Source organism: Palaemon carinicauda, chromosome 5 (genome assembly GCF_036898095.1).
Source record: "Palaemon carinicauda isolate YSFRI2023 chromosome 5, ASM3689809v2, whole genome shotgun sequence".
NCBI classification, from domain to species: domain Eukaryota; kingdom Metazoa; phylum Arthropoda; class Malacostraca; order Decapoda; family Palaemonidae; genus Palaemon; species Palaemon carinicauda.
In genome coordinates this window covers 125,809,085-125,835,309 of record NC_090729.1, presented here as the reverse complement: position 1 = coordinate 125,835,309, position 26,225 = coordinate 125,809,085, and the positions used below count along the sequence as shown (strand labels likewise).

At 39.6% G+C, this 26,225-nt stretch overlaps 1 long non-coding RNA gene across 1 annotated transcript in view; it reads left to right on the top strand.

Moving 5' to 3' along the window:
• The first annotated feature begins 517 nt into the window (after positions 1-517).
• Positions 518-26,225, top strand: part of LOC137641475 (uncharacterized) — a 135,172-nt gene continuing 109,464 nt past the window's right edge. The window contains exon 1 of the long non-coding RNA XR_011044520.1: positions 518-747. This is a non-coding gene — a long non-coding RNA (uncharacterized lncRNA). The remainder of the gene's footprint in view (positions 748-26,225) is intronic.

Below are 26,225 nucleotides of genomic sequence, written 5' to 3'. Positions count from 1 at the left end.
ATAAATGAATTAAATACTGAAATTTACGAAAGTGTTTCAGTATCCAATTGATTTTGATCATGTAATAAATCATCGCAGCCTGTGATTCCCAAATTTATGAAGAAAGACTAATTGTTTAAATATACTCTTTGCTGTTTTACTGTGATTCAGTTTATTCTCGAAATAAATGGATATTGTAATTTCATCAGTACTTTGAGGGCTCGTAACCACGTCTTTAAGTCTTTTATATTGTACGAGATAGGCGTCAAATGTAAATAAAAATAAAACAATACTCGGAAAACACCAAATGATTTTTTTTTCTTTTGTATCTTGTGCCAGAAAAAAATCAATAGATCATTAAGTTAAGTTGTTGTAAGCAGCGGAAGAAGATTGACTGTAGTAACCTCCTTCGGTTCCAGGTTCCCTGAATAACCGTTCGGGACGTAGGTTCTTCATACCCAGTCAGTACATGTAACTATTCCTTAAATAGTGTTTATGTAGAATGGAAGTTGTAGATAATAATGACTAATTCCATAAGAGTTAAGGCCGCATTCTGGCCGAGTGGTGTCCGATGACGTTTCACAAGGGGCGGGGTTCAGTTTTCGCTCCGCCCAGTGAACAGACCATATCTGTAATGACACTGATCCTCCCTACCTATTACCGTCCTTTTTGTGTGTGTGTGTGTGTGTGTGTGGGGTAAGCATGGTTTCCTTCTTTTTGAAGGACTTAACTTTAGCTTTGGCTACAGCACCCACCAAACCGTATTTGGTAAGTAATTCTAATAAGTGTTATACTTTTGGGGGATACGTGAAAAGTACCATTGTGATTTTGTGTATTGCCTTCCATATAAGCTACAGTGTGAATTTCTGGTGGTCCTTACTCCTTAGATATGTTATATTGCCAATGTTATTAAAGTGTAAACGGTGGTACCGTATCGCATGTGACATTTGTAATTAAACTTTATTTAGAGCCACCGTGTTTCAGGAATATATATGTCATACAATTATGCATCGTATGTAAATTAACGCGTTTAATTTATGTGGTAACGTAGTATTAGAGCATACGGTGATGCATATTCATCTATTACCAGCCGCATTGATTGGTAATGTTTAGGTTGAAGATCTGCCATTTTAGTCGGCCTGCGCTTCTACCTGACATTTGTTTAATTAAGTAATTACAACGGTTAGTGAAATTATAAATCAAGGGCGTGGGAAGCAGTGGAATATGTTCCTGTCTCGATGAATAAGAAATTGCACTGGATTCAAACCTTGGGTTACGTGAGCGAAGGAAGGTGTGCAGTTAATACTGAAAACCGGATGCTTATATTTGTGTACGTATGATTTACTTTGAAATGTCATAGAATGTGCTTATGAAGCTAAAACTAAAATGTTCTTCGGGATTAAGTAGGATAAGAGCCAATTGGGAATTGAATACGTGTTAGGAAAAGGGTCTCTTTTTGCATGACCTTTCAAGTTTTTATATCTCTATTTCAATGTTATATATATATATATATATATATATATATATATATATATATATATATATATATATATATATATATATATATATATATATATATAACGAAAGGCTCTTTGATGGCATGTAAAGTTGGAGACCTTCAGTTTGGTTTGATAATACTGAATTTTACAAATTGGAGAACATTGGCTTTTTTGTATTCTGCTAAATTTTAAATGGGAATGTCTTATGTCAACTTATATATGATTTTTAAAAAGACCACTAAATATTCCTCAGGAAAAGTGACGAACTGCCTTTGTTCGAAGACGTGGATGTATACGTAAGACGTGTGGAAGATTTGATAATTTACCATTTAATTAAAGATATGGCAAGTCGCCTTTTATTGGCTTGATAAGAAAATTATATTTTTGACATCTCGAAAATTTACCCTTATCTAGACAGGTACCAATTAGCCACTTGAATCATTGTCCTCTAAATCCATTCTGAACGTCACTCGGTGAGAGCTTCAGGTCTTGGTTTTTGATGGCTTTGTTTTTTTAGTGTTTTATACTCGGTAAGAACCCATATTCTACTTTTTTTCGTGATGCATTGTAAGTAAGGGCTCCTGATCGCATGTTGTTGCCTACATTTTTAGAATCATGAGTGATTGATCTCTAGATAAGTTAGGAATTTCAGATTCTTAACAAGACAAGTCAAGGGTAATGAGATTAACACAAGTACTAAGACAGAAGGTCTTTTTTTTTTTTTTTTTTGTGTGTGTGTGTCGGTGGACTTAGTACTTGTAGCTCTCGCACTTTGAACGGCCATTATTGGTTTTTTTTTTTTAGTAAAATTAATGTTTATTGCTCTAAAAAACAAACCTTTATTAAGTGCTGGTGGACCTGCATCATTCTAAGAAAAAAGTGGAAAAGGGCAAGACAAAATTAAGATGTGAATCTGATCTATGGTATCATAAGGAATCTGTTGGCGATAGCATCATTTACACTAATTAAATGAAATCCTGTCCTAAATGAATTCATTTTATATTGAAAGAATGCAAATTATGTTGAAATTTGAAATGCAAGTCGAAATGAACGGCAAGGTAAAGTTACTGTGGTATGCTCTCGTGTAACTTCAGAAAGCGAAGGCAGAATGTCTTACATTTGTGGGAGGAGTCGGTAGGTGACCTTGTAAACTGACCATACAGAAGCTCTGTGTAAAATTTTGCTAATTTTATGTAGAATTTTGTATCATTGGAATTTGTTTACGTGAGAATTATACTTTAAAGAACTATTGTTATTGGGTTCATATATTAGGAAGATGTTATCTTGAAATGCGTTTCAAGTTTGGGAAAATAAGTTTTGCTTCGATATTATTCAAAGCTGCACCACTGACCAATATGAAAGCTGATTTATTGGCCATGAGACAAGTACAATTTTAAAAGAATGACCTTCTTTAAGGAAATTAGGGTTCTTGATTCTTTAAAGGAATTAGCAGTAACTGGCTAATTTGTATCTTTATAATGTTCCCTTTTTCTCATTAGTCAACCAATGAATCGGCAAGGTCGATAAATGAAGTCTGTTCTTTCAAGACATTCTTCTAAAGTAAAAAAAAAAATAAATAAAATTAGATTTTTCAGACCAAGCACATTAGACTTGTCCGACAATGTAGTAACGCAAGAATTGTGGTAAATGTTTTCCTAAACCATCTAAATATTAAAGTAGAATCTCTTTGAAAAATATACAGTGCTATCAATTCCAGTTCAACTATCAACTCCATTTTCATAAAACAGCTTGGAAAAATTACGGCTATAAACGAGGCAGCCTAATTGAAAGTTCGGAAAAAAATTTCAGAAAAAGTTCCGCTATTTTCCAAACGTGGGTCAGTACGTCGTTGTGTGATGGGTTTACAAACGGAGGTTTTTGCAGATGTGCGTAAAACAAAAGTTTTCGCAATAAGGTCCTAAAAGAGCATCATTGAACGATAGTTCCCTTTCCGTCTGCATACCATTTGGTGCTAGTCTGCTTTTCATCACAAAGTGATGGGATACCAGCTCGACACGCCCTTTTAATCAACGTTCCGCTGCGTAAGAAAAAAAATAGAGTAACCTACTAATTGGAAATTATCATTTTACTTGATTGTTTAAGGGATTACTGCGAATCTTCTTTTTGTTCTTAGGGATTCTGAAATGTGGAATCTATTGACAACTCCAGCTTATGAAAAGGAGAGATCGCCATGGGTTTTCATATGCTGATGAACAATAAATGAATGAAAGAAAGGTCTTAAGATAGGAATATGTTAACTCATCAAATCTGTTGAGCGGTGCTGAGAATGTTATTTTAGCTTTTATTATTTATTGTCGTTTTTCTATGATGTTGAATTTATGGAAAAGGAGTAAAAATGTAGATCTCCCTCTTGTTTGTTTAGGCTTAGCATTTATTCCCCCTATTGCTGCATTGAGGTGAAGATGGAGTTGATTTCCCTAACGATATGAAAGATGAAATATATTTAACAACGCTTGTAGCGGAAGTATCTGGAAACATTTTACTTCACAAGACTAATATCTTGTCTATACGGTAATAAAGTTTGATCAAATTATTGATCAAAGACTTTAGAAGTCACTCAAAGCAAATACTTGAAAGTTTCAATATTACCATTATTAGTGATAAGTCCTTATATCAGTTTATGTTCCGTATTTGTTTTTAACTTAAACACGTTAAGATTTAGTGTTCCTTACATCGTAAATTTTACTCTACTACTATGAGATTCAGGGCCTCTGTAACACGGTTTTTTCGCAATAATTTTGTATCTATGAATTTCATAAATATAACGCTTCTTCAGAATGCACATTATATCTACACATAAATTTTGATTATATTCTGCATTACGTAGGTTGAATAAATTTGGTACTTATAATGTAATAGTGACGTTTTTTGAAGACGGGCCAACTTACTCAGAGAAAAGGTTTCGAACACACTCGTTACGTAACTTATGACGGCATTTCTTCCCTCTTTCTCGATCGATGATTGGCTATACGTAACAAAGACTATACCTCTGCCAACAATGACACAAAAGTTTAAATAAAAGCAAAGCAGTACACCTTTACGAACTCTGAATCCTCACCACTGATAACTGTCATAATGAACAAACCAACAAGATATGTTAATAAATACAAAAACACTTCGATTATCAGTCTAACTCCCAAAATAAGTTTCCTAAGAAATTACAGTCTACTTTATAGGTCACAATCAGATTGACGAGGTGTAGGGAATAGTTGGTAATTTTCAAAAACGTAGTAGACAAGCTTTATTTGATAACTGCTATATCCAATGTCAAGCAATTTTTATTTATTGTCTATCTACCTACCTATTTACTGTGGAAAAAAAAAATAGCCTGTACCATATTTTGGCTTTAAACTTTCACCAATAATTATCGTCAGAATGATGACTTCATGAGGCTCCACCCACTTTGGGCATTGTTGGATCAGAAAATTTAAATTCTGGCTACAAAAACTAATTTATCGCGTAGTTGTAAGAAGTGCTAAATGATCATCAAGGATCCCAGCAGTTGGCTTAAACGTTTAATTCATGTATACTACTGTTGCAGCACTACTACTACAGTAGTATTACTACGCTAGCACAGATACCCCACCCACATTTATGTATCGATCCGCCATTCATAAAGTCTTTGTTATGTTTTTTCGCTGTGCAATAAGCCATGGCCTCCTCAGAAATTAAGTTAAACATTAGATGATAGGTTATTTCATTAAACTGACAAATTATGGCAACTGGGTATGTTATTGCCGATGTTGAAGCTAAAGATAAAGTATGGTATCATTCCTTCATTGCATTATCATTTTTACTACTATTTGTTTTGCTACATGTAGTAATTATTTTATAGGATAAATGAATTATGTTCACTTTACTTCTATAAATTCCCATTAGATGTACAAATAAAACTCCTAAAACTATTCATGATTTATTTACAAGATGCAGTCATGCCCAAAACATAGCCAACACGGTCGTACGGCCTAAGAAGAAGAAAAAAAAAAATATATCGGATGATCCGTTGGTCTGATGGAGATTTTAGCACCAAATTCTTATTTTAACAAAAATAGTTATATAAAGACTGTCTACAAACAATCTCTCTCTCTCTCTCTCTCTCTCTCTCTCTCTTGGTGGCATAGTGAATAGTTAATGGAAATGTTCAAAAGCCTGAATGACATTACAAGTATTATAATCATGTTACACTACATACACATCAGACCATAAACATTGGATCTAAACTAGAAACTGAATAATTACTTATTCAGGCTATAGTAAATATGACCACGGGCTTTCTCTTGACTGTATAAAGTTGCAAGTCGTAAGACAAATGCAGTTTTGCAACCACGGGGGCAATTCCAAATCCTGTCAGCCATTCTTGACTGTTATGGGTTTCAGAGCCGATGGAACAAGGTGAATGGGTGTCTGGTGGATGGGCGGGGCAAAATTTTGTCAAAAGGTGTTTACATTGCTTACGTAATGAATGTTTTCAACTTTTGGCTCGTTATCACTGGCCATGGCATCAGCTAGAGAATTTTTACTCTATAAAAATTAAAACTATCGGGTTTAGGTTATTGATAAGGCTGACAAAATTTGTGTGTGGTTGTAAAATAGACATATGTCAACTTTCAGCTACATCCGATGCTTTGATAGGGAGCAAAGTCCAAAAAAACCGTGTTACTGAGGCCCTGAATCTCATAGTAAACTTGCTTGTAACAGGACGTTAAACACAAGTAATGACAAAGGGGAAAAAATTATTTTAAGCCCTTTATGCGCGTGAATTGTATAACATGTAATTATAGGTGACAACATGCCGAGTAATTTTACGAAAAAAGGTTACGCTCATTTTAGCAATTAACGTTTGAGTATGAATAGTTTAAAGTAACTGAAAACCTTATAATGGCTAATGTAATTTTTATAAATCCCCAAATAAGAGGTAAAACTCTTGCCAGACTTCTCCCATGTCTGAATGTCTGAGTGCCAGAGAAATGTTAAAAAGAAAAATGGCAGAAATCATAGGTAACCAGCCGATTTTTATCATTTTATTTCGAGATATAGATGAGAATTTCGAGGACCTCTTTTGGGGACTGAAATTAGAGAGGGGGAGAAATTAGACACTCGCTTGCTCACTCGCACATACAGTACCAATTCACTAGAATCAGTAACTGGAATATGTCATCAGTAATAGAGATTAAAAGGGTAAAAATAAGGTGATGGGTTCCCCCTAAAAATGGGTATTATTATTTAGCAAACGGTCGAAACGTTGTTCAAATGAATCTTGCATTTTATTAGTTTTTAGTCAGTCGGAAAAAAAAGTATTTGGTTTTATTTTAGCAATGGGTATGTGAAATTTTTCTGACAAATAATTTTTTGCCATAAATTAACTGAAAATTAAGAAGAAACTTATTGTGAAATATATCATTTACCTCTAACGGGTTATTTTGTTTTGTTTTCGTTCATCTACTGAGAGTAGTAAAATGCCCGAATTGCTATGTTCAGTAGTTATTTTTGCTGCTAGTTTTAATTCTATTAATTTTCATTCCTTACATTTTATGAAGTCTCAGAATCAAAAGTGTCCAACAGCATGAATATTCTTTACTTTATTATTGTAATAATTGCTTTGAAAATGTCCTCCTTTCAAATGACTGACCACTATCCAAAACATGCGAAATTAGTTAGTCAAGACAAGCAGACCGCTTTGGCTTCGTCCAAACGACAGAACTTTGTTTCTCGTCGAGCCAAGGTGTTGTAAAGGTTGCGTCCAAACCATGACAGTTGAGCAGTGAAAACCTGGTGGCGGCAGCAGGAGTGATTGCTGTAAGAGTAACAAGAAAGCGTACAGTTGTGCGCGCAAAATGAAAATTCTCTTGTATTACTGTGTGCTATAAAAAAGGGACTGAAAAAATTTTGTGCCAAGATTGGTTGCAAAGGCAAGAAAATTTAGTAAATGTTACAATGCTACGGAGTTGTAGAGCGAGATCTAGTCTTATCTCCAATCGGGAATATACAGTTACCAAACAGAAAACTAATATGAATTATTTATTTTTGCGGAAGCCCTATTACTAGCAACATGTTAATAGGATGCAACTATGCAACACTAAAATACGCAACACAACAATGATTTAAAAGATTTTGTGCAAAATTTTACCCAAAACTTTCAGAGACCTATGAAGACCTAAGAAAAGAGATAACTGGGGAGAAGCCCTAGTTTTGCTTCACCTCTTCTTCAATAACATAATAAATTATTAATGGTCCGAGTTGTTTTAGAAACGAATAGGCTATTTAACCGGTCCCGATAAAATAGGCAAACCTACTTTTAAGCTTATTTTGCCTTTCCGGTAAAATAGACAAACATGCTTTGAAGATTATTTTGCCGGTCTAATACAAACATGAATTGTTTCATAGGTTCCTGGCAGTGTTGTAGGCAATGTATAAAAAAAATACCAAGCAAGAAATTGTCTAACAAGTTAATAGAAAATATACTGAAAAGAAGTAGTTGAGCAAATATATAAAAAGCGAAAATTAGTTGTTGAACAGTTCTATATTACAAACTTGAAAAGGCTCTTATCTAAAAGGCAATGTTTTTAATATAGCACTTGGCAAGAATTCCTCTTATTGAGCAGGATCTACCAGTGATTGACATGCCAATTGCCCATAATTTCAGCATCACTCTATGCACAAAACAGGATGATTTGCCAGATATACAGAATTGTGATTTAATACCTACAGGTACAGAATTATCTGCAGCCAAGGGTGAAACAGAACCACCCACTTTTACTAAGAACAGTGCAGTTCCAGAACCTGCTAATCATAAATTAGACAATGTCACTTTGCTTCCAAAAGCCAAGAACAGGGGTAGACCCAAAGAGTCAAACAATAATGTTCTGGGACCTCCAAAGAAAAAGTCAAGACTTGATAAGCCAACTCCATTCATCAAAAAATCATCTAATGACAGGTATCTACAGGTACTTGGCTACTTTGTAAGTGATAAAGATGCCATCTGTGCCATGCGTGGGGAGGTTCTCTCTGAAAATGCGGTAGAACAAAACCCTTCTTCAATTCCAACAGCATGTCTGGGTGAAAATATTTGTCCATAAAATCCGCCGATATTTTGATTCAGACGGTTGGAAAAGCTGTGGAGCATGTTTATGAAGCCTCAAGATTGTCAGCACGGTGGACGTGTGAGCTCTGTAGTCAGTATTTGAGCAAGATGGATTCTGTGGTCTGTGACTGTTGTCTTCAGTGGGTGCACCCCGAAAGGAAAGTTTTGGATTTGCAGAGACTGTTATGCCTTAAAATTCTAAGACAGCTGTATTTATTTTAATAAGTGATTAAAGTAATCGTTTTAATGATTTTTTTTTTATTTGTAGTGGACAAGATTCAAATTTGTCTTTAAAATTATATAAATTAATTTATTTTAAGTGTTTTGTAATTTTTTAGTTTTATTGCCATTATTTATAATATTTACCGGCAAAATAAGCTTAAAGGCAGGTTTGTCTATTTTACCGGGACCGGCAAAATAAGCTTAAAAGTAAGTTTGTCTATTTTACCGGTGTAGCAGGAAATTCCCCCCCCCCCCCCCCCCCCCCCCTTGACTGAAATTCCCCCCCCCCCCCCCTTGACTGAAATTCCCCCCGAGAAAATTAGCCTAGGATCAATTTCCCCCCGGGAAAAGCAGCCAGGGCTGTTATTTCCCCAGGAGGAATTTCAGCCCTAAGATATCCTCCCCCCCCCCCAGGCCATTTCTCTCCCACCCTCCCTTACAGAGAAACTATTTGGATGAATTAAATAATCAACGGTAAGTTTGACAAAATATTACTAATGTATGTATGTATAGTGAAAACCTTACTCTTCCTTCGTACTGTCCAGCAAAAAATAAAAAGAAAGTACACTTGATGCTAAGAAGCGCTATGCATGAGAAAGGAGATGATACCAATTCAGTTGTGTTACCAGAGATTATGGGGGAACAGAGTGGGAAACTGGGGTTTTTAGGGTTGGGAAATGTCATAAACGAGTGATTTACGGTAATAATAATGGTCGGAAATGCAAAATAAGAACAAGATAACCAACCAGATGGGAAAATATATGGATCATGTAAGTGGCTGCACATAGGCCAAACATGATTATTAAACACATTTGAGATTTGTAAAAGGGTACAGAACCTAACAAACCCACCTAACCTAATAGTTCCCCCTTCCTAGGTCAGAGCCCCTAGCTGGGGGCAAGCCCCAGTCCCCAGACCCCCTTCCCAGGTCACAAACCTTCCCAGGTCATAGCCCCTAGGCGGGGCAAGACCCCAGACCCCCTTCCCAGGTCCCAGCCCCTAGCCGGGGGCAAGCCCCCAGACCCCCTTCCCAGGTCACAAACCTTCCTAGGTCACAGCCCCTAGCCGGGGCTTGCGGACCCCCTTTCCACGTCACAAGCCTTCCCAGGTCCCTTGGACTATCCCAATATCCTAATATAAGCTTCAGCCTTCATCATAAATTCTTTAAACAAACAGGCTTGAATTGAGGTTATATATACTAAAGAATTACATTGTTCCCTCACATGCTTCGAAATCAGCAAGTTTGTTTTCTAAGCAATATTGCAAGGGGTTTGATACGGATTCACTAAGAAACTGAGCAGCACGCTTAAAATTCATTGATCTTTTTATCCACGCAATATGTTGTGACCTCAATTTATTGCCTAAATGTAACCCTTCATTGTCTTGCAATTTGTGCAGCTTTTATATGAAATCACATTGCATTTGATTTCCATGGCAAACGAAAAAAATAATGGTTACCTCCACCAAGCAAAAGGGGAATCTTGGTCCAGAGGGGGGAATATTATCCTGGGACAAAGTTCCCCCGTGGGATATATATCCTGGGCCATATTTCCCCCTAGGGGAATTTCGGACGGGGGGGGGGGGAAACAGACCATTACAATCTTATCAAGTTTAAAGTTGCCTAATGGCCCTTTGAAACAAGTTGGATATGTTTAAACTTTAAAGTAAAGGATACAGAAATTTTATATCCTTGGCATTTGCGAAAAATTAACTTAATACGTTAGTCAACGACTTCTCTTTATATTTGCTATTTAATTTTACCTTTGGTTCTTTTACATATAAATTTTTTCCCCCCGTGATTTTACGTATGTATGTATGTATATTTGTCCAAACCGAAAATATAAAAACTAGATTATGTCCAGTCCACTTAATGAACTCAGACTAGTGTGAATCCCGCCAATTTCGCCATCACCGGCGCTGGCAGCTTGTTGCGTGTTCATATCACATTCCTATCATTTAGGGATTCTCTCTGAATTCGTTGGGATATTAAAGGAATTTAGTTTGAGGATCTCATTCCATTCCATTTCATTGTGGGAACACTGGAACCTTTGGATGAATGGCTTTTTCATTCCCAGGCAAAAGGGTTTTGGAATAAAGTTCACCATTCTCCGCATGTGGGTTCTATGTTATGGGATTTTCCTCAATTAAAACACTGCAATTTAAAACGCAAAGCGACTGCCGATGGAAAATGACTAGAGAACGGCGGCCAGTCTCAGATACTTGGCTCTCAGTGTTCGCACGACCAACCAAAACTTGTCCTTTTCGAGCAATTCTTTCCTTTTCTTTCTCTCTCTCTTTTTTTTCTCCAGGTGTGGAGGTTTGATTGGTCCTTGATTGTTACATACTTACTTTTTTTTTTCAATGAAAAGGCCCATAATTACTATATGTATTTAAATGATAGAAGGTTGACTCTTTATTAGTACATCCATACTTTTAAGTTCTTAAATATTTAAATATATATTTGGAGTGGGTATACTTTTGTGGTGAAAGGGTTTTTGTATCGCCATGATCAGCAAAGTTGTGTTATATCCTATAATAGCCAGGGCCAACCATACGATGGGTTTGCTGTGAACGATCAGACCAAAGTATCCCCTCATCACCAATTAACAATGACCAGCTTGATGAAATGGCCAAACCCCAGACATAAATAAGGACATGTCTGAGGCCTTTGTCCTACAGTAGAATAGAAACTTCTGCATTTTTTTTAATATTATTATTATAATTATTATTATTATTGTTATTAACACTTGCTAAGCTACAACCATAGTTGAAAAAGCAGGATGCTATAAGCCAAGGGGCTCCAACAGGGGAAAGTAGCCCAGTGAATAAAGGAATAAGGGAAAATAAAATATTTTAAGAAGAGTAACATTAAAATAAATATTTCCTATATAAACTATAATAACTTTAACAAAACAAGAGGAAGAGAATTAAGATAGAACAGTATGACTACGTGTCCCCTCAAGCAAGAGAACTCCAACTCAAGAAAGCGGAAGACCATGGTACAGAGGCTATGGCACTACCTAAGACTAGTGAACAATGGTTTGATTGTGGAGTGTCCTTCTAGAAGAGCTGCTTACCATAGCTAAATAGTCTCTTCTACCCCTATCAAGTGGAAAGTGGTCACTGTTAATATATATTTGGACAGAAGACACCAGATGAGTGCATTTAAACTAAAAGGGTTTATACAAAAAAGCGATCGACACTTTTCCATTCTTTTTATTACTGTGGTTCCAGGTTGAGCCAATTGACACGGTATTTCTCTGAGTCAGGTTTTTTATCCATCCCAAATGTGCCACTTAAGGATTTACCCATAACTGTTACTTCCAGTAATTGTCACTAAATAGCTTGGTCATAATTCAGTTGGGAATTATAAATAATTCTAAAATGATGAAGGAATTAATGTCTGTAGGCCTACTATTCTTTCGATAGAGATTTCAATTGCTCTTTAAAACCTATTTTTTAAGTTTTTTTTTTTTTCATCCAATTGATTTCGATTATGTAATATATTGCAGCCTGGGATTCCCAAATTTATGAAGAAAGGCAAGTTTCAATTTACTTTTTGCTGTTTTACTGTCATTCAGTCTACTCGAAATACATTGAATACAGCAATTCTCTCGGTGCTTTGAGGGCTCGTAACCATGTCGTTAAATCTTATTTTGTACGAGATAGGTGTCAAATGTAAAAAAAATATAAGAAAATTCCAAGTCAAATGGAAACAAAAAGTTTGTTTCTGGTACCAGAGAAAAATCAATAGATCAATGTATAGTCTATATTTTAAGTTAAGTTGTTATAAGCAACGGGAGAAGAAGAATGACTAAAGAACATCCTTCGCTTCTTGGTTTCCTGAACAACCGATTGGGGCATAGGTTCTTCCTACCCACAACACCCGTCAAACCACACTTTAATCAATGTTATACAGTTTTTTTTTGGGAAAACGTGAAAAGCTTCATTGTAAATTTTTGTACACCCTTCTCTTTAAGCTGATTCGTGAGAGTTTGGTGGTCCTTGGGTATAAGTTATTCATATTGGCAGAGTAATTTCAGTGTTTTACGAAGGTACCGTACCGCGTATGACATTTGACAGTAAGCTACATCTGGAACCTACGTATTTCAAAAGTATACAGTATATCATGCATCGTATGTAAATTAAAGCGTATAAGGTGTGTGGTAACGTAGAATTCGAGAATATGGTGCTGCATGTTCATCTTTTAACAGCTGCATTGATTGATAATGTTTATGTTGAAGATTTGCCATATTAGTCGGGCTGCTCGTCTACCTGACAAACCTGTATATGATTAAGTCAAGCCTTAAAAGCTTGCTGACATTTGTTTAGTAACTAATTATATCGGTCTCTGTGACATTATAGATTCGAGGGAGTTGGAAACGCTCAAAAATTTTAATGCCCTTCTGAATAAGAAATTGCTCTGGATTCAAACCCTGGATGTCCATATTAGGTTATACGTGTGCGAAAGGAGGCGTAGGGGTAATACTAAACAGGATGCTTCCAAGATTTGAATACGCTTATATCTGTATACATATGTTCTCAGATGTTCCAAAATAAGATTTTGAAACTGTTCTCGTGGCTTAAGTAGGATTAGAGCCTCATGGGATTTAGATACTTGCTAGGAAAAGATTTTTTTCACGGACTTTAGAGATTTTATATCCCCATTTCAATTTATTTTATACAACAAATGCCTCTGATGACTTGTTGAGTTGGAGACTGTTTATTTTGATAATACTGAATTTTACAACTCGACAAAAACTTTTTTTTTTTTTTTTTCATTCTGCTAAATTTTTAATGGATAACTTTTATGTTTGCTTATATACCGGTAATTCATAATGATGTAAAAAGGCCACTAAATTGGCTCGGAGACGCACTTGCATATTTCTCAGGGATAGTAACGAACCACCTTTGCTTGAAAACACAGTGTATACATAAGAAGTCTGCGGAAGATTTGATAATCTGCCATTTAATTAAAGTTAATGAGTTTTTATGCATTATTAGAAAAAGGCCGGGACTTTTATAGTAAGTCCTTGATAAGCTTGATAAGAAAATCTTTACTCTTGACATTTCGAACATTTACCCTTACCTAGACATTTACCAATTGGCCACTTGGATTATCATCTTTAAATACATAATGAACATGAACGTGGTCACTCCGTGAGAGGTTCAGGTCTTCATTTTCGATGGCATTTTGTTTTCCTATTGTAGATTCAGTAAGAGCTCATGTTTTACTTTTATTTCTTAAGCGATGCATTGTGGGTAAGAGCTCCCGATCGCCTTTTGTTGCGTACATTTTAAAACAGTGGGTGATTGAGCTCTAGATACATTAGGAATTAGAGATTCTTACCAAGGCAATCCAAAGACAATGAGCTTAACAATGACAGAAGGTCTTAAACTTTTATGTTGGTGTCGGTAGAGTTTAAAAGTGCTAGATCCCTCACTTTGGGCGACCATAACTAATTTAGTTAGTAAAATTATTTTGATTGCACTTAAAACAAACCTTTAGTAATAATTGAGTAGCGGTGAACGGGCATCATGGTTAGAAACAAAAGGGGGTAAAAGGACATGAAATTAAATTGTGTATGTGATCAATGGTATCATAGGGAATCTGTTGGCGATAGCATTATTTACACATTAAATGAAATTGTCCTAAATATTTTATTTTATATTGAGTGTTAAATGTTGAAATTTGAAATGAAAGTGGAAAATGACCGGCGAGGTAAAGTTGCTGCTGTATGTTTTTGTGTAACTTCGGAAAGCGAAGGCAAAATGTCGTATGTTTGTGGAAGTGTCCTTCTCCAAGAAGAGCTGCTTACCATGGCTAAAAGAGTCTCTTCTACCATTACCAAGAGGAAAGTGACAACTGGACAATTACAGTGCAGTAACCCCTTGGGTGAAGATGGATTGTTTGGTAGTATCAGTGTTGTCAGGTGTACGAGGACAGAGGAGAATATAATAGGCCAGACTATTCGGTGTGTGTGCAGGCAAAGGGAAAATGAACCGTAACCAGAGAGAAGGGTCCAATGTAGTACTGTCTGGCCAGTCAAAGGACCCCATAACTCTCTAGTGGTAGTATCTCAACGGGCGGCTGGTGCTCTGGCCAACCTAATACCTACAGTACTGTCGATTCCAGTTCAACTATAAACTCCACTTTAATCAGTAGCTTGTTAAAATTGTAGCTATGAACGAGACAGCATAATTGGAAGTTGAGAAATTCTTCAGAAAAAGTTTCGTTATTTTGCAAACTTGGGTCAGTTACTCGTCGTTAAGTGATGGATACACAACCGAGATTTTTGCGAATGTGAGTAAAACAAAAAAACTTCCCGGAGTCAAAAGTTCCAAAATCGCATCATTGAGCAATAGCTCTCACACCAGAGTTCCTTTTCTGTCTGCATACCAGTTGGTACTATTCTGCTTTTTATCTCAAACCAATTGGATACCAGCTCAACACCCGCCCTTTTAATTAAAGTTCAGAATTCCATAGGAAAAATATATACCAACCCATTGGAAACTATAATTTTACTTTATTGTTTAAAGTATTCCTTTGAATCTTTTTGTTCTTACGGATTCTGAAATGTGGAATCTACTAAAACTCCAGAGATCACAGAGTTTTCATTTGCTGATGAACTATAACTTGAATGAAGGAAAGGTCTTAAGATTAAGTCTTGGGAAGATATATGTTAACTCTGCGAATCCGTTGTGAGCAGCTGCGAAGTTTTGGAAAAGGAGTAAAAATGTAGATCTCCCGCTTGTTTCTTTAGGCTTATCATTTATTTCTCCTATTGTTGCATTGAAGTGAGGATTGGGTAAATTTATTTACCTAACGATATGAAAGTCAAAAGACTCGATATACTTAATGCTCCAATAAAACTAGATTAATGTCCAGCCCACTTTTATTTACTTGTATTTAAAATAACAAAATACAATATTTACATTTTGTTAATTAAATAGTTGAATACAAGAATTCCTTTGTAACAAGTTTCTTCAATTTTTCTTCATACAAAACTGACGCAAACCATCTCGCATCCAGCCCATTTAATGAACTCGGGCTTGCGTGAATACCGCCAAATTTGCCATCACCGGCGCTGGTAGCTTGTTGTGTGTTCATATCATATTCCCAATCATTGAAGAGATTCTCTCTGAATTCGTTAGGATATTGAAGGAATTTTGTTTGAGGATCTCTTTCCATTACATGCCATTGTGGGAATACTGGAACATTTTGAGGAATGGCTTTTCTATTCTCAGTCCAAAGGGTTTTGGAATAACGTTCACCATTCGCCGCATGCGGGTTCTATGTTATGGAATTTTCCTCAATCAAAATACTGGGATTTAAAACACACAAAGACTGCCGATGGAAAATGGCTGGAGGACGGCGGGTAGTCTCTGATACTGGGCTCTGTCGGTATTCGTATAGATTTTGCACGACCCCCAAACTTGTTATTTCGAGCAATTCTTTCCTTTTGTCTTATATTTAAGATCTGGTTTGTTTTGTTTTTAGGTGTGGAGGTTTGTTTGGACTTTATGATTGCGGAAAATGACAAGGTTAACTCGTTATTAATACATCCTTGCATTTGCAATTCTTAAATATCTAATTAAATGTATATCTCGAGTGTGGATACTTTAATGTCGTGATTTGTGTATCGCCACATGAACAACAAGTGAAACTGATATTCAGGACCACCCATACTAGATGGGTTTGCTGTGAGCGATCAGACTAAAGTCTCCACCACTATCACCAATTAAAATTGCCAGCGTGATGATGAAATGGTCAAACCCTAGACATGAATAAGGACATGTCTGAGGCCTTTGTCATGCAGTAGACTAGAAACCTCTGGATCTGTTGTTGTTGTTGTTGTATATTTGGACGGAAGACACCAGATGAGTGTATCGGAAAAAAAGGTTTTTTTACATGAAAGCAATCGACAGTTTTCCATCTTTTTATTACTCGGTGGTTTAAGGTTGCGCCAATTATCAGGATTTCTTTGTCAGGTTTTGTATCCATCCCAAATGTGCCACTTAAAGAGTTTACTCATGTGGAGAATTTTTATGTGAATGGCTGAGTGGGAACTTAGTCCAGGAAAGTCTCCCTACGGCAATTACCCAAAGCTCAACAGGGGAGGATAATGAGCACTTACTCTCGGGACACAAACGCCCTGCTAATACTTTACTGCCATAGTTCACTAACCTTTCACTCAAATACAAAAGGAGGTAATTTTACTGTCCAGAGGCCGGAGAACTCCACACGTTAATTCTGAAATAATTTATGGCCTACTCTAGCTTTGTCAGGGCTAGAGTCATCTCACTCTAAGGCTCTGTTTCGATTCCGTCCCAGTGACCCCAGTGAGATGCTGTACAGGTATCTTACGTTAATGCAACTAGAGACAAATAAAAAAAAAGGGGGGGAACAGTGGAGTATAAAAGTATAAAGTAAAGTTAAATGGGGATCTTCACCTTCAAAGCACTAAGTAAAAGAGCGTACACTCGCTGATACCAACTTACCTGTTTAGAGTAGGTTACTTTCAACACCTTGGGTACTTCTGACCCGTCCCATAGTATAAATTAGCTAAATTCATATAATGTGGTTAAAGATACCAAAATGTGTAATCTATTCCAAATGATTTATTACAGAAAAAGGAATGGAAATAACTCGATGATTTTAACACAACAAATTAAAAATTGGAAAAAAATATCAGTAACTCAATTATAAGTTTACATGTGATAAAATGAATAAGTGAATTTACAACAAAACTTGAAAACGTTAAACGGAATTAACACGTGGATTAAACCTCAGACAGAATAAATAAGTCAAAACATTCTGATCAACAATTTGTGCGGTAGGATGCTGTGAGGTTCCAACATGTGGTCAGTGACCTCAAGCAATTACCAAGATCAAAAAAAATATGAATACATTAATTTCCATGCACGCAGCCCGAAAGATGTAATGCCAAAATAATACCTAAACTTAACTTATGAGAAATTGAAACTTATCTAAAGGGGGAATGGCCATTAGTTAAACTCACAAGATTTTTATATGTTGTGGGCGCCCGTGTCCTAAATGTGGCGGTCTTCAGTTTGCTCACTAGGCCTACAGTACTTAATTTGCAGAGTCAACGGCCCCCTCCAAGTTCTCCAACTAGCCCCCAAGACTGGAACCGACGTGCTGTAGAATTAGCAGCTATGCACTAACACTGGTCATTTGCTTGACCTCTTCTACGACGTATTCTTGGCTAGTTATTATGTAAGGGGACAGGCTAGTGATGGAGAGTGGGAGCACGAGGTTGACATTGGAGCCTAACTGGGCAGCTCCGTTTCGTACCGTGGCCTGTATGTTTGTGAGGTCGAGTTCAGGTCACCTGCGTCCTCCTTCCTTCACAAAAAAAAGCATATCTTGGTGCGTAGGCCTATAGTCTTGAGGTGCCAACTCTCATTTAGGACAGGCTCAAAAACCTTGTGCCTTGTGAATTTCAAGCAACACACTTATTTAGAATACAAGGAGAAATCTTGCAACTCCAGGGGGCAAAGATAATCCTAATTCTAAACAACTGGCATACAGAATAAAAATGAAACTAAAAGGTAATTTAGCACGTCGGGCTTACGTGTGTGGACAACCATACCTCCTAGACTAGCAGACTTGAGTTGTAATTAAGAGATTTAAAATACTGTACCTAAATACTTACGGTAGAATAATGTATACAAACAACACAAAAGTATTAATCTTGGGACACTCACTCAAGAAAGACACATTACTCACATTTTTTCCTGCCGTGACGTCACGAACAATAACAAAGTCTACGTATAAACTATGAAGAAGAAGAGTAGTGAAGAAAATTCTTCACACCCTGGGGATAAAGGGAGGAAAAGGAGAAGGGTTAGTGTAGACTAATGCAATGTGGATTAGGTGTTAGTATATGAGATGAGTATACTAAATGAATAAAGAATGAATGTGACTAGTTGCGCTATGCTATGTCAGCAATTGGCATTAAGTTGAACCGCAACCGCGTACGAGATGAGTGCGAAGTACGATTTACAAGCGAGAGTCAAACAAAAGTGGTACGTATAAAAGCGGAAGTAAAACAGAGTTAACTGTGACTTAGTACAAAATGGTAACTACAACTGCAAGATAAGAGCGGAGGGAAGGACAAATCAAAAACTTCAGCAGTCCTTCACATGGTTGATGAAGACTATGTAAAGCTACTACAAGATCTCCTGGAATAGGGCTCGCGCACGTTCAGCAGAGGCCCGTATAGGCCTGTCGTGGCGGGGCGCCGCGATGACTACAGGAGACCTAGCTTCGGCTGTGGTCTCATCATTTCTCTCGGTCAGTTGGTCTCTAGGAGGACTGTCGAGATTTTCGAGAGGAGGGGTGTTAGGAGGTTCCTCCTCACTTGGTTTGGATAGCGTTTGGCCATTTTCGTTAACCTCCAAAGGTATGAGTCGGTTGACTGGACGTACATACTCTCCATTAGCGGAGCGGACCTTGACTGTTCTGATGTGTCCATCTCGACCTGGGTATACTTCGAGTATACGGGTCAAAGGGTACTCCTCTCGATTGACCTCGTCCAGAATCAACAAGCATAAATCTCCAACTCTAGGGATGTTCGGGTGGAGGCGACTAGACTTCTGGTGTCGTTCTCGAAGGGAACTGACATAGTCGTACTTCCACCTCTTCAGGAATGTTTGCAGCATGTTGGTCAGCTTCTGGGAATCTTTGCGGAGGATGTCCCCTTCTCGAAAAGTAGGATCAGTCAAGTCAGCCAGGTGGACTTGAGGTGCTAATGAGAGGGTTCGACCATAGAGTAGGTGGCTTGGGGTCAAAGGCGTATCAGTGGGGTCGTCAGCATCCAGATATGTTAGTGGCCGATCATTCACCACGCATTCTACTTCTCGGACCAAGGTCACAAACTCATCATACGTAGGGTGGCAACGGTAAGTGGCTTTGCACAAGTTGAGTTTGGTAAACCCAATCAAGCGCTCGTAAAACCCTCCTTGCCACGGGGCTCGAGGAGTGATGAACTTCCAAGTGAGGTTGTGGGCCCGTTTGAACCCGTCAATAACAGGGTGTTGCATGAGCTCTGTCAAGAGTGTCTGACCAGCTTGAAAGGTTGAGGCATTGTCAGACACAAGGCACTGTGGCATCCCAAATCGGGCAGCGAACCTTCGTATCGCTTGGACTAGTTCCACAACTGTCAAGGAAGTAGTAGTTTCTAAAGCTACTGCCCGCGTGGCAGCGCAGGTAAACAGCAGTACGTACACCATGTCCACATGGGAATGATGTACCTTGAAGCCGCCAGTGTAGTCCAGTCCAGTTACTCTGAAAGGGACCTCAGCATTGAGGCGGTTAGGGTGGACTGGAGCTAATGGTGGGGTTGGGTACGGCTGGCCTTGTACTCTTTTGCAATGTATGCACCGTTTGAGAATCTTCTTCACTTGCTGGCGCATTCGGGGAACCCAAAATTCCTTGCGCAAGTGGATAAGAAGAGTGGAGGTGTTACAGTGCAGCAGCACTTCATGCCAATGCTCAACAATAAGTTTCCAGAGAGCACAGTGGGACTCTAGGAGAATGGGGTCCATGTAGCCGGACTCCGGGGGTGCATCACTGAGGCGGGATCGGCCTCTTAGAACACCGTTATTGTCAATATAGGGCTTCCGTTGTCCGATAAAGGCTCGTTCATCGGACGTCAACAAGGCGGGTTTACCTTGCAATTGTTGTAATATTTGGGGGTAACTGGCCGCCTGTGACACACGAATGATGGTGGTAAGTGGTCTTCGTGAGAACCTTTGGACTAAATGGGGGAATTTGTGCTCGGCCCATCCGCTCGTCAGGCGCAGCAAGGCTGCATAGCTCCTAACTGCCTCATCAAGAGATGAGAAATGAGCAAATCTTTGAGTTTGCGGTGGCAAAGGTCTGATGGGACAAGCTTTTATCTCCCATTCAGTAGGGAATCTGCTTTGGTCTGGGTAAGCTGAGACGTCGATCAGCCAGGCTGGTCCATGAAGCCATAAGTTGGACTTGAGGACGACTTTGGCGGCTACTCCCCGCGACGCCAGGTCCGCGGGATTGCAGGACGTGGGGACATGCTTGAGAAGCAACCGACAGTTCAACCTTATACGGTTTATCTCCTCAACCCTATTGAGAACATATGGGGACGTGCTCTGCCGGCTGTGTACCCACTGCAGGGCCGTGGAGGCATCGGACCACACTGTCGTAGAGACGTATGTTTCTGGACGTAATTCTATCAGATACTGGGCTAGTCGGCATCCAAACAGGAGTGCGGTCAACTCAAGCTTGGGAATGGACTGACTCTCGTCCAATTCCAGCATACGTTTAGGGGTAACTCGTGCCTTGGCTGTGAGGAGCTGGCATTTACCTTCAATTGTGACCACGTAGCAAGCCACTCCAAAGGCTTGCTTGGAGGCATCTGCAAACACATGTAATGCAGCCTGGTGACCCTGATGTGCATTTCGAGGCACCTTAATGTTCTCGAGACCCTTGTATTTTTTAAGAATGGCACCGAGCTCGCGGATCAATTCTTCGCTCAGGCGTGAATCCCAACTTTGATCCATCATCCAGAGTTTCTGAATGAAGAGTTTGCCGAGGATAGTGACCGGCGAGATCAGGCCAATAGGGTCGTAGATGGAAGAAAACAGAGAGACAACCTTCCTCTTGGTGTTGACGTGTGAGTAGTCCTCTAACATCAGTCCTGAGGGGAGATTGACGGCTAATGTGTCATCAGTGGTGTTCCAGTCCAGACCGAGGTAATCTTGGGGGCCCGTTTCAGTGAAGTCTCCCGAGACGAGGGCATTAGTGGTCCATTTGGCAAGGGGCATGTTGGCTTCCAGCATAATTTTTTCTATGGACTGTCTTTCGCTAAGGATGTCCGTGGGCGAGTCGTAGCAACGTTGAAAGTTGTCAACGTAGAAGCTTGTTTTAAGCTGTGAGGCAAGACTACTCGTTTGAGCATCCAGGTGGTGTTGGATTGTCTGGTTGAGCAAATATGGGCTCGAGGTGGCCCCAAACAGGACCACTTTGAAGCGGTATGCAACAACTTCGGACATACTGGAGTCCTTAAAGAAAAGAAACCGACAGTAATCACGGTGTTCCTGAGCGATCTCAATCCGCAGGAAAGCCTTAGAGATGTCTGCCGTCAAACCAAATGGCTTTTCCCTAAATCGGAGGATCATGGACTGAATTTTTGAGGCCAAGTTTGGCCCGGTGTACAAGGATTCATTCAGAGACCTTGAATTTGGTCCCGATTTAGCCGAGGCATTGAATACTATGCGCATCGGTGTGGAGGTGGAACTTTTGAGGACAGGATGATGGGGTAGGTAGTGCATTTGTCCGTCATTATGAGGTTCTAGCTCGACCGGCTCGATAAAGCCCTCCTTTATGTACTCGTCAAGGATGGCCTGGTACTTGATGAATAACTGAGGGTCCTTAGATTTTTTAAGGGACATCAGCTGGGCAAAAGCCCTACCAAAATTTATCTCTGGTCGGCTATCACTCTTGAAGGGTAGTTGCACTGTGTGTCTTCCGTTTGCGTACCGTGTAGTATGCTTGAAGAGATCAACGGCCTGTGCCTCAAGATGGCTGAAGGGTTCATTGCTTATGCCCACAGCATCGAGTTTCCAAAGATTCTCAACGGGGGGCTCTACTCCCACAGGGTCTGTTACGCTGATGCGGTTCAGTGTGAGCGACAGACTATCAACCTCTGGGGGTTCTGTCCCTTCTCGTGACCAATCTGGCAGCTCTCCCCAAACCACATATCCACCTGGTGTACTGAACAAGTTGACACCCTTGATGTTGTGAGTGCGCTTGAGGAGTCGGGGAAGGTAATCGGCTCAGAGGATGATCTCTATGCCAGTGGCATTGTCATCTGGCTGCCTGTCTGCAAGACGTAGACCACTAGCCTCTAGAGTGCGAACTGCATGGGTATATCCAGGCGTCCTTATGTTCTTCCCCACGTTCGGGTTGACAATGGCAACGACCTTATGCTTGCGGCGACCAATTTTCAAATTGAACTGCACCAAGTCTGAACACTGAGGTGGTTCGTCCATGTTGAACGAGTTGAGTCGGAACACGATTTTTCCGACAGGAGCAAGGTTCAGTGACTTGACTACGTTGGGATGAACAAACGTGCGTTGGGCACCACAATCCAGGAAAACTCGGGTGGTGTGTTTAAGTTTTCCATTAATTAGATAGCCAGTAAAGGTGGGTAGAACAGCAGGGTTTATTTCGTTCGCCTGGTTGGTTTGCTCAGTCTCACTCGAGGCTATCTGATTAAGTTGAACAGAAGGTGGGTCTGTTCTTGGCCCATCAGGTTGGTGACCCACGGTCAAGATGTTAGGGCAGAGAGGCAATTTGTGACCACGTTGGCAGTTCTGGCATGTAACATGGGCGGCGCAATCACGGGTAACATGTTGCGTCGAAAAACATTTAGTGCAACAGCCTAGTTGGTTCAACCGCGTTATTCGACTATTTGAATCGGGGAACCGGGGGCATTTTGTTGATGAGTGACCATTGTGGTCACAGAAAACACAATTGTACCGAACAGGGTTACCTGTTGGTGGGGGAGCTCTGGCCGGCTCCGGTGCACGCTTCTGAGTGGGTTTTGCTGGGTTTTGGGTTGGAGTAGATGGTGTCTTCGGCTTAGGGGCATCACTAGTCGTTCTATGGAAGGGCTTAGCCAATTTTGTAATTGAATTGCCGTTTACTCCAGAGTTAGAAGGTTTAACAGGAAGCCGGTCTTTGCTTGGCTCCGTCAACAGTTTGGCTAGCTCCTTTGTGCGTGCATGTTCGTATAGTCCGTCCTTTAACTCTTGCAAGGACACGGATGTGCTATTGTAACGGCGATAAACTGTCTCCAAGAGAGTGGGGTTTAGCTTACTCAGGATGGCATGCTCCAACAGATCTTCGGACAAGGAGGCTTTGGTCACTTGCACGTATTCTTCCTCAGCATTGTTCCACTCCATCAGAAACCGTCTGAGGTCAGGGCCATCATCCGCTGGGGGGCTCATACTAAAGAGCTTCTTACGCAGCAAATGACGGTCAAGATCAGGGGATTCGTACTCCTGGATGAGGTTAGCGATGGTCCTCTCGTACAAACCCTCTGTCCAGATCCTGTTTCCAGCAAGACGTCGGGCTGGTCCTCTTAGGCACCGTAGAAGGATCTTGTACTTATCCGCTGGGGAATATTTGGGAGATTCGTGTATGGTTTGACGGAAAAGGCTCCACCAACCCGTCCAACGTTCCCTACGACCTTCAAAAATGGGGGGATCAGGCTCAGAGGCAACGGACACATAAACAGTCTGCGGGTTTGCGCCAGGTGTTTGATTCTGGGCTTGGTTGCCAGTGGTCTTATGGAACACAATGCTACTGAAGGCCGTTTCAATTCGTTTTGCACAGTCAACCAGCATTGGGTAATTCGCCACAACGGTCGGATGTTTATAATGAGACCGCCAAAACTGTTTGTATTCATTGAGTTTGTCCCTGATGCCTCCGATGTGAACGCTAAAGTGATCCAACCCAGGGGACGACATGCGTGAAAGATCTACTGAACTTAGGCTATGGAGGGCCAGATCTGCGTCCTCACATAGAAATTTGAAATCGATCTCCTGTTGCTCAAGCCGTAAGTTAAGTTCCTCCAAGCTGAGAGCTTCAGCCTGAGGTTGTGGAGGGTTACCGAGATTAAGAATTTGTAAAGACATTTTGGATGAAACCCTTGGATGTGCGGAGTTTGCAAATTCAAAGTTGAATAAATTCTTAAGATTTATGGGTATGTCTGAGGAATGGAAACTCACCCTACTCGAAAGGTTTGGGAAACTTGTGCGGCTATGTGTGCACAAGAAGTGACCATGGATTGGTTAAATGCACAATGAAAAAGTGTGGTAAGTGGCAATGACAATTTACAACTATACAGTATAGGCTAGCACCAAAATGACAAAAGTACTGTAAATAGAACTTAGATAGTCGCAAAAAATTACTCAATGTGACTAGTAGCACATGGAAATCGCAAAACAATTTAAACACCACTCGCGCTAAGGCTAAACTTGAAATTACCTCATGCAAAGGATAACTAAATCTCACTCACAACAGAGGACATCACATAAAGCTTTCCTCACACAGAGGTTAAACGCAAAAGTTTCTCACAAAAAGGACAAAAGTGCAAATTTACGCTGAGGCTGAAGGTAAAATTATTGACGCACTTGTCAAGTGGTAATCACAAGTAAAATAGGATACGCTACACATGGGTAAGACGACCTTTAACAAATTTTTTAGTGACTACGTGAAATTGTAGGCTTAGCAATATCGCGCTAAAAGTTCTGTGACCAAGGACACGGGGTTAAGCTTACAAGAGGGGTTAGTAAGAAAATTACAGCACTTGCACAAAGGATGGTAAACCGAGGTACAAAATTATGGAAAAAAGTAGATTGGCAAATTAAGTCGAACAGAGCAAAATGAACGGTGCTCGCCTGGAGCAGTAAACAATGAAGTCTGAACAACGAAAGTGATATACCTTAGTTCCAGTGTCTCGGAACTTTCTGGTTAGATGCCAAAATTAGGTGAACAGATCATATGAACCGACGGGCATAGAACTTCGCAAGTTAATATTAAACATGCAGCATGCAACCTAAATCGATGACCCGAACATCTCTAGTTCTGTCGTCTCAGAACTCATAAATAAACCTGGTTACACTGTCTTCCTTCAGCGTGTGTCAAATACTATAAAATTACAAAACTCTTCTCTCGTTCCAACTCAAGTCGGGGCATTACACTTTCTACAATGTGGCTGGTGCATGTGGGTAAGTGTGGTATAGCGAGGTATTTATAGCTTAATTAAGCTAGGTTACGTTAATTTAATGATCCAAAAGTCAAAGGCGAGAGATCCGGTTCGAAGGACCACTCGTGTGGAGAATTTTTATGTGAATGGCTGAGTGGGAACTTAGTCCAGGAAAGTCTCCCTACGGCAATTACCCAAAGCTCAACAGGGGAGGATAATGAGCACTTACTCTCGGGACACAAACGCCCTGCTAATACTTTACTGCCATAGTTCACTAACCTTTCACTCAAATACAAAAGGAGGTAATTTTACTGTCCAGAGGCCGGAGAACTCCACACGTTAATTCTGAAATAATTTATGGCCTACTCTAGCTTTGTCAGGGCTAGAGTCATCTCACTCTAAGGCTCTGTTTCGATTCCGTCCCAGTGACCCCAGTGAGATGCTGTACAGGTATCTTACGTTAATGCAACTAGAGACAAATAAAAAAAAAAGGGGGGGGAACAGTGGAGTATAAAAGTATAAAGTAAAGTTAAATGGGGATCTTCACCTTCAAAGCACTAAGTAAAAGAGCGTACACTCGCTGATACCAACTTACCTGTTTAGAGTAGGTTACTTTCAACACCTTGGGTACTTCTGACCCGT